Source organism: Theropithecus gelada, chromosome 17, assembly GCF_003255815.1.
Source record: "Theropithecus gelada isolate Dixy chromosome 17, Tgel_1.0, whole genome shotgun sequence".
NCBI lineage: Eukaryota > Metazoa > Chordata > Mammalia > Primates > Cercopithecidae > Theropithecus > Theropithecus gelada.
Window position 1 is genome coordinate 68,284,041 of NC_037685.1, and position 9,568 is coordinate 68,293,608.

A 9,568-nucleotide genomic window follows, 5' to 3' on the forward strand; every position below is an offset into this window, starting at 1 on the left:
CAGCTGGGTTCCCGCCTCTTCCCCACCCCCAGCCGCGGGCTGCCCTCTCCGTCCCCCTGCGCGACCCCAGGCTCAGCCCCTGCCGGAGATCCTGGCCTGCTGGGGGCTCCCGGGGTGGGGTGGGAGCCTTCTGCCTGCGTGGGTCCCTCGCGTCTCTCTCCCTCACCCCACCTCTGAGATTTCTTGCCAGCACCTGGAGCCCGAAGCCTTAGAAGGGTTGTCAGCCCAATAAGAATATAGGATCACCCGCCCATCAGTCTGGAGACCCTTCTGAGCTGCTGTTTCTCACATGTTTCTGGGCCCTGGTGGACTCTCATTTGCCCTGTTTGTTCTTGATTTGCTTTTCGGAGTAAGGGGATCCTGACCCCATTGACAGTGACAGAGCAACTGGGCTGCACTGGCATAGGCACAAGAAAATATAATCACTCTGGTTGAAACGACTTATATAATTATGTGGATTGTAATTTCCTTACGCATATTTATTTGCTTAACAACCCAGCATGTGAGATATATTATCTAATCTAATAAAAGATACAAACTTATGGGCACACAGCAATGTTACTTAACAACTTTCTCGTCTCATGGCCTGGCTGCCCCCCAAGTAGCCTGCCTCTTAAGGTCACTGTGGACTCCTGGAACCCACTCAGAAACGCCACTTGGGAGGAACCACTTCTTGATTCCCCATCAGCCCGTAGGTCCTCACAGAAAAGGCATTTGCTGCAGGGGTGAACGTGGAATAAAGCCACATAGGGCAGTTTTCAGTTTGCTCCTGTGTGCCCGAAAGTCATACGTCCAATAGGCCCCGATAGCAGCTCCGAAATATAAAGCAAGGCCTTAAATTTAACTGCTTTTTCTAGTTCTCAAAGCACTGCACTTTCTTCATGGCAGATGATATTTTTGCATTATTATACCGTTGTAGTTGAATAGTGATTTGTTTAAAGCAACATTTGCAGCAGAACCTTAAATACCATGCCTTAACCCCGAAGTCTTCTTTCTACATTGGTCCAGATACCTCTGCTCCTGGCTACGTGTTGGGTTTGAGATCCTCCTGGGTGAGAAACACCAGGAAACAGCGGAACTGGTAAGGGCTACAGATTATATTTTAAGGATTATGCTGGTTGTGGACTTTATTGTCAGTAAGCTAATTAGGTCCTCAGAATTGATACCTTGTGGCTCAAGTTTTTTAAAATTAAATTAAGAAAAGAAATGGCCCAATCACTATCTCAGTTTTCTTCTCCTATATGAGCATAATGCGGAGGACACAATGCAGACAAAGAAATTATAACCTCTGCAGCGCTGGCTCATGATTCTGGCATGGAGTCGTTTTCAGTTCGCGGAATTCTCTTGATTCTTGGCAGGCCTTTGATTTAGAGTATGTCTAGTCAGCTTTTTTCTGTACGTTCTCATTTACATACCAGGATATTTCTGCATGATGATGACTTTTCCCTGCCTAAACATTAGTCTGTCACTGATAGAATTCCTATCATGTATTCCTCAAGGCTAGTATAGAAAGTTAATCCATTGCACTCAAGAACAGTAAGATCTGGTGAGTTCCAAGAAGGAGAAAGCACTTGGCCTAGTACAGAAGGCGCAGTGCTGACACTCCATTTTACAGAAGCTGACTGTCCTGGTTAATGGAAAGCTAGACTTTGCTTTATCGGTGATTTCTTGATTGGCTGTGGTTTTACTGCTTAACAGAACTTCCACCAAAACATTCTGTTATGGGAATCATATGAGAGGAGAGACTCAGTCAGAGGTTGTGATTTGGTAGAACCGCCAGTGAAATTTTGGTTCAGGACCTCAAAACCACGGCAAAACTGAGATCTGTTTTCTGAAAGACCTTAAGGTCTTGGCCTAACATGAGCTCCCTCAGGCTATAAAACAGTGGTAGGAAGGGCGGCTTCCTTACCCCAAGAGAGAGTCCATTCTTTGCATTTGCCATATACCCAACATAAAACCAGATTGTGGTCTTTGAAGCTGTCCCTGAAGTGACAGTGGAGAGAACCGGGCAGCCCAGAACTCCCAGTCATGGAGATTCATCCTGCAAGAGAAGGGAGTTCATCATGGTGGGTGACCTAAAGCGATTCATGTATAAAATGTTACCAAGTGTTGAAGGGCTCCATGCTATTGTTGTGTCAGAGTTGGAGTACCTATTTTGAAGTGGCCAATGATAATGCTCCAGAGCGTGCTTTGAGACCTGGTTTCTCATCTACTTTTGCCCTTGCAACAGACCAAAGGAGCAAACTTGGACTTTCAAAAAATAAAAGTATCATGTTACTGTTACACCTACCAGGTGATTCAATTAAATCATTACCTTTGGTAGTGAGTTTCATAGCCAGCAGCAATGCCAATACAGGACTAATTGTCAGCCTAGAAAAGAAACGTACTCCATTCTTTGAAGAATTGAGACAAGTTATGGAAGTTTCTTAATCGGACAATGGTTTCAATGTGTACCTTATCTTTATTATAACAACACAATATCGATCCAGCAATCTTTAGACCGCAGTACTTTTATCCATGTGCTCAAGAAAAGGCCCCTTTTTCCAACTTATACTGAAGAGCAAGCATATAGATAAAATTTATGGACAGATCAATTGTTATATTTTCTGGGGTAGGGTCTTTTCTTATTTAGTGAGATCTGGGGATACCACAAAAATGGTTCAGTCTATCACAGCTCCCATGGAGTTAGTCCAGCCACCAAATATGGATGAGATTCCATTCCGTGGATCAGAATCAAACCGGTACATTGATCCACTTGAGCCATTAAGTGCTCTCTATTGTACAATCTGCCCAGGCCTGCAGAATGAAGCCGATTTTTTTATTGCGAATAATAATAAGGAGATATTTTTCTTCAGATTATGTTTTATTTATTCGCCTTGAGTGCGAGGAACGTAAAATGGCTTAGTAAAAGCAAAATCAGTACAATCACGAACTATTCCTTTGTACTTATTATTTTATGGTATAGATGAATGTTACTGATTCATTCTTCTCAGAGAGTGCTGCTCTTTAATGAAAATAAAAATTATAGCTAATGGTTTTTCCTCAAACTCCGCTTCCTATAACCAATCAGTGTTTTAATGTTTGTGTGTTCTTTATAAAATTTAAATGTAATTTGTTACTGAATGCTGTTTCCAATATTAGCATCTATGTAAACATGATAGTATAACCATTTTTTCATATGTGAGTATAAATAAAATAGTATTAAAAAATAAAAAAGGCCGGGCGGGGTGGCTCAAGCCTGTAATCCTAGCACTTTGGGAGGCCGAGACGGGCGGATCACGAGGTCAGGAGATCGAGACCATCCTGGCTAACACGGTGAAACCCCGTCTCTACTAAAAAATACAAAAAACTAGCCAGGCGAGGTGGCAGGCGCCTGTAGTCCCAGCTACTCGGGAGGCTGAGGCAGGAGAATGGCATAAACCCGGGAGGCGGAGCTTGCAGTGAGCTGAGATCCGGCCACTGCACTCCAGCCTGGGCGACAGAGCGAGACTCCGTCTCAAAAAATAAAAATAAAAATAAATAAAAAATAAAAAAACAGATTGTAACAAAGTCTGTAGTCATCCATGGATGCAAAGATTCTGCTTTGTACGTCTCTTGTACCTTAAGTTTGCGCTAGCATGATAATGTTTCCACTCAGAGTAGTAACTAGGAATCAAAGCCTCCACACTCCTCCCACCTCAAGTCTCCTCTCTAAATTTTATCTGTAACTCTGTCCTGATGCTGCAGTTTTTCTGCCTCCCATTCGGACTTTCCTTGAAAGTCATCTTTCATTCTGTAATCATCATTAAACGCTTTCCTAAGTACCAGGCACCCGAATTAACTGTATGAACACAGAGCACTGGCCCTTAGTAAATGCAGCCTAACAGAGAGATACACGTACCAATGATTATCACACAACTTTGTGTGTCACCGTAGGGGCATGGGCACAGGGAGGTGTCAGGGAGGTCTTCACAGGGTTGAAATTTCAGCTGCAACTTGAGAAGAGAACATGAACATCTACTGTCCTGCACCCTCCAGGCCTCCACCCTGCCTCAGTGGGTGCAGTCCTGCAGGTGCTGGCCTCACAGCAGAGTGCAGGCTGCACTTCAGCCCACTTGCCACCCTGGCCTGACACTGATGCAGGCCCAACTTGTTCAATCATGAAGGCAGAATGCCTGCTATGTGCAGAATTCCCTGAGGCTTTGAGTAGAAAAGCCTCAGTTTTCCTAGGAGAATTGTCAAACTAGTTGGGTAGATAAGAAAAATAGTGTTAACGCAGCAGTTCGTCACCAAATACATTTTAAAGGATTGAGACAAGAGAGCGATGGACCATCTTGACTCAGCAGTGAGGATCAGATGCTGTTTCCATTTTGAGAGTCCCCCAACCGGGAACTGGACTGGCGCTTCCCACACCTCCTCTCATTTCCCTCTCACGACCTCTCACGGGAGAATTATCATCTGCATTTTACAGTGAGGAATCTGAGGGACACACAGACTATCCCTTCCAGGCTGCCTGACTCTAAAACCCAGGTATGTACACCTCATTGCTGTCCTGGAACTTGAAGTGGAGTTGAAAAGTGATGCAACATGGGCAGTGACATCCCAGGAAGAATAATCTACACAGGCTGGAAGGTGGACGGGGGTGAGGGAGAAAAGTTTGTGGAGATAAGAGATAAGGAGACCAATTGGGAAGCCACTGCAACCATCTAGGCATGAGGTGGTGGGCATCTGCGACATTCTAGAAAAGTGAGGAGGAGATGCATTTATGCACACTTTAAGAGATAATAAACTTTGGCAACAAAACAAAACAAAACAAAAAACTGGAGAAATCAAGAATCGAAGGTGGAAGGAAATGCTACCTTTAGAAGAAATAGGTACTATGAAGGAGGAAACTATGCTTTGGGGAAAAAAGATAAAAGAAGATCACCCTCCTCTTCCCACAATTGTTCCTAAAATGAATTTATCTTTTTCCCCCTCACAGCAGCATCATTACATGAAATTGTATAAACTATGTATATGTTTGTTTTGACTGGCTCCTCTGTAAGAAGGCTGGTCTTGCTCACTACTTGTATCCCCACAGCCTGGAACAATGCCTGGCACATAGTAGGTGCTCAATAAATATTGGTCGAATGAATGCAATGTTTAGCATGTGGTGAAAAATATTAGGAAAGTAATTAGAAGAGAGATGTGGCTTTGCCTTTCTGAAGGGAGCGATTGGTATGCAGCTCCAGACAGCTGTGGCCCTGTGATAATATCATTTCAAGAGATAACACACATCCAGAATTTTATGGAAAATTTTACAACTTAAGATAGTTTTTTTCTGTCGCCCAGGCTGGAGTGCAGGGGTGTGATCTCGATTCACTGCAACCTCCACCTCCCGGGTCCAAGCGATTCTCCTGCCTCAGCCTCCTGAGCAGCTGGGAGTACAGGTGCACGCTACCATGCCCAGCTAATTTTTGTATTTTTAGTGGAGATGGGGTTTCACTGTGTTCCCAAGCTTGGGGTGCGCAATGTAGGCAAGTCGATCGAGCTTGCGGCTGACACCCTTTGGGATCTTGGGCTTAACCTCCTTGGGCTTTACGAGGGCCACGATAGCCTCGGCACGTGCACCCATGGCCTTGACACTGTTGGCCTGCATCTTCTTTAGGCCCTTCTTGTTGTGCTTCTTGGTAAAGCACATGTTCCTCAGGAACTTGGGGTCTACCCCCTTAAGAGATTCATATCAGCCAGACGTAGTGTAATCCCAACACTTTGCGAGGCCGAGGCGGGCGGACCACAAGGTCAGGAGATCGACACCATCCTGGCTAACACGGTGAAACCCTGTCTCCACTAAAAATATAAGAAATTAGCCAGGCGTGGTGGCAGACACCTGTAGCCCCAGCTACTCAGGAGGCTGAGGCAGGAGAATGGTGTGAACCCGGGAGGCAGAGGTTGCAGTGAGGCAAGATCGAGCCACTGCACTCCAGCCTGGGTGACAGAGCGAGACTCCGTCTCAATTGAAAAAAAAAGAGAGAGAGATTGTATCTTTGTGATCAGGGTTTCTTGATGCCATTTCTGTGCCATTTTCGGGACTGGTTGTGTGTGGTGTGGTTCTTGGACTTGGACATGTCTGCATCTTAAGCCGTGGCTTCCTAGAACCGGAAGCTAATGTCTTTAATTTTTTTAAATGTACGGTTCAGAAGTCTTAACTATTGTCTTGCAGCAACAGATGTTTAGAACTTTTTTATCTTGCAAAATTGAAACTCAGTGCCTATTAATCACTAATGCCCTCTCCCCAAGTTCCCCCAGTTAGAAACTACCTTTCCATTTTTTGTCTCTGTGATTTTTGACTACTTTGGATACTTCATATGAGTAAAGTCGTACAGTATTTGTCCTTTTGTGACCGGCTTGTTTCACTTAGCATAATGTCCTGGAGGTTTATCCATGCTGTAGCATGTGACAGGATTTCTTTATTTTTTTAAGGCTGCATAATATTTTGTCATTGCATGTATATACCGTATTTTCTTTATCCATTCATCAGTGGACATGTGGGTCGCTTCTACCTTGTGGCTGTCGTGAAAAAATGAACAGAGGTGTGCAAGTATCTCTTTGAGGTTCTGCTTTGAATTCTTTGGATATATATTCAGAAAGTGGATTGTTGGAGCAAACAGTAATTCTGTTTTTAATTTTTTGAGAAAACTCCGTATCGTTGTCCACAATGGCTGCAACGTTTTACAGGCCCACCAACAGTGCACAAGGGTTCCAATTTCTCTACAGCCTTGCCAACTCTTGTTGTTTTGTGATCTTTTGATAGCAACCCTCCTACAGGGTGCGAGGAGATAGCTCGTTGTGACTTTGATTTGCATTTCTCTTATGAATAGTGCTGTTGAGCATCTTTTCGTATGCCTGTTGGCATTTGTATACCTTCTTTAGAGAAATGTCTGTTCAAGTCCTTTGCCAGTGTTTTATTCTGGTTGTAATTGTGGTGGTTGTTGCTGTCGAGTTGTAGGAGTTTCTTATGTAATCTGAAGACGACCCCTTATCAGGTATGTGATTTGCAAATATATTCTCCCATTCTGTAGGTTGATTTTTTTATTCTACTGAATGTTTCTTTTGATGCACAGACTTTTTTAAGTTCGATGTTGTCCCATTTGTCTATTTTTGCTTTCATTGCTTGTGCTTTTGATGTCATATTTGCTTCTCATTCTTGATACCTCTGCTGCCCTTAACAAACGCAGAAAGATTTTTAATAAATTAAATCAATAAATGAATGAATATGCCATAAATAAAAAAGAACAGAAAGGCTTCTACTTAATTAAGTGGCAGGACTTACTCAACAATCAACTCCCAGTTGAAATTTCACTTGGGCTTCCTCATAGAGTGCTCCCTCTTCCCCTCCTTGCCTCATTAGTGACTTCCCTTCCTCTGCATCCCAGTTTAAGTGTCACATCCTAGAGAAGCCTTCTTGGTCTTCTCTGACTTAGTCAGATCCTCTGTTTTGTAATCTTGTGTGGCCTATATCTCTCTCATTCATAATCAACACTGTTGTTCCACATTGATACATATTTAACTATTTGATTAATATCTGTCCCCTTTCATTAATCATAATATCAAAAAGAATGATGAGTGTATCTGATTTTGCTCTTATTTCTCACAGCTAAAACTGTGTCTGGCACATAGTAAATGCTCATTAAATACTTATGAAATGTAGGAAGATTTACTCTGAGTAGAAGAAGAGAATAGGGTAATGAATCCTGGGCCTGGGTTTGGGTTTTTGATATCCCAAGTGCAGAGCAATGCAGGAGAAAACAATGCCTGCCCCTGGACTCTTTTTTGGAAGACTAGCAGTAGGTGTGTGTGTGTAGTGAGGGTGGACTGGGTGGTGATGCATGTTCATAGAGAAGTGGCAGGCATGTTAAAGGGGCTGAAGAGACAGAGTATGATCCATAAAACTTACGTCCACTGTAAGGGTGAAACTTAATTAATTGATGGTATATGTGGCACAGACTCTAGTCCCATCATAATGGCTTTTTTTACATTTAAATTTTATTTATTTCATTTCTATATATATTTGTAGTTTGTGATGGGGGTGTTTGATTTTGTGACACCTGATCCCCATAGAACTAAATGAGCCCCATTCTTTTTGAATAGCAGATATTTAAGTTAAAGATAAATTTAATTTTGATTTGGAAGCTGTGCAATACTTTCTGAAATAAAAGGCAACAACCTAGGGAACCCCAGAATTATAATTGGGGTTTACCACTAATAACGGGTAAAAAAATCATTAAAGCCAAGTTTTTGCCTCAAATTGGCTAGTAAAATTCTCTCCTTTCCTTTAAAGGACAGGCTGAAGCCATTAGACCAGCAAGACCCCTGCCTGTGTGCTGCCTCTCTGAAACGTGCGAATTTTTTCCTTGTAACTGTGAAGTGATTAACACGTTGCCTTTTTGCCATTTTCATGGTATTATCATCTTTATAATGGCTAATAAATCTTATGCTCTCCGATCCACACATTGCTCTTTCATTTAATTTATAGAACCCTAAGAGAAATTAAAGAGATATTCAGAATACTTTAAATGATAATAAAAGAGTATCTCTAAAAGCATTTTCTGTGCACACAGGATCTTAAACATTTGACCAATACAACCTAATCACTTTTCTTCCTTGATGATGTACTTCTAGGTTCACATATCATTTTTAAAAATTTTTATTTTTAGTTCTGGGGTACATGTGCAGGATGTGAAGATTTGTTACATAGGTACACGTGTGCCATGGTGGTTTGCTGCACCTGTCAACCCATCACCTAGGTAGTAAGCCCAGCATCCATTAGCTATTTATTCTGATGCTCTCCCTCTTCCCACCCTCCCTTCCCAACAGACCTCAATGTGTGTTGTTCCCCTCCCTGTGTCCATGTGTTCTCATTGTTTAGCTCCAACTCATAAGTGAGAACATGCAGCATTTGGTTTTCTGTTCCTGTGTGTGTTTGCTGAGGATAATGGCTTCCAACTTCATCCATGTCCCTGCAAAGGACATGATCTTATTCCTTTTTTTTTTTTTTTTTTGAGACAAGGTCTTACTCTGTCACCCAGGCTGGAGTGCAATGGCACAATCTTGGCTTGCTGCAACCTCCACCTCCCAGGTTCAAGTGATTCTCCTGCCTCAGCCTCCCGAGTAGCTGGGACTACAGGCACCTGCCACAGTGCCCAGCTGTTTTGTATTTTTAGTAGACACGGGGTTTCACCATGTTGGCCAGGCTGGTCTTGAACTCCTGACCTCAGGTGATGCACCTGCCTTGGCCTCCGGAAGTGCATAGGCTTGAGCCACCGCGCCTGGCTGATCTCATTCCTTTTTGTGGCTGCATAGTATTCCGTTGTGTATATGTACCACGTTTTCTTTATCCAGTCTATTGTTGATGGGCATTTGGGTTGATTCTATGTCTTTTCTATTGGTTCACATATCATTTAATGAGTCTTAGGTCTATTTTTTAGGCCTCTGTTGACAACAGTTAGGGGCCAGGTGCAGTGGCTCCTGCCTGTAATCCCAGTACTTTCGGAGGTCGATCACTTGAGCACAGGAGTTTGAGACCAGCCTGAGCAACATGGTGAAACCC

General features: G+C 43.0%; 2 pseudogenes; one reads left to right on the forward strand and one right to left on the reverse strand.

Annotated features, from left to right (window-relative positions):
• Positions 1-1,973: 1,973 nt before the first annotated feature.
• Positions 1,974-2,495, forward strand: LOC112611031 (annotated as a pseudogene).
• A 1,301-nt stretch (positions 2,496-3,796) lies between these two features.
• On the reverse strand, positions 3,797-6,086 carry LOC112610686 (annotated as a pseudogene).
• Between the last annotated feature and the right edge of the window lie 3,482 nt (positions 6,087-9,568).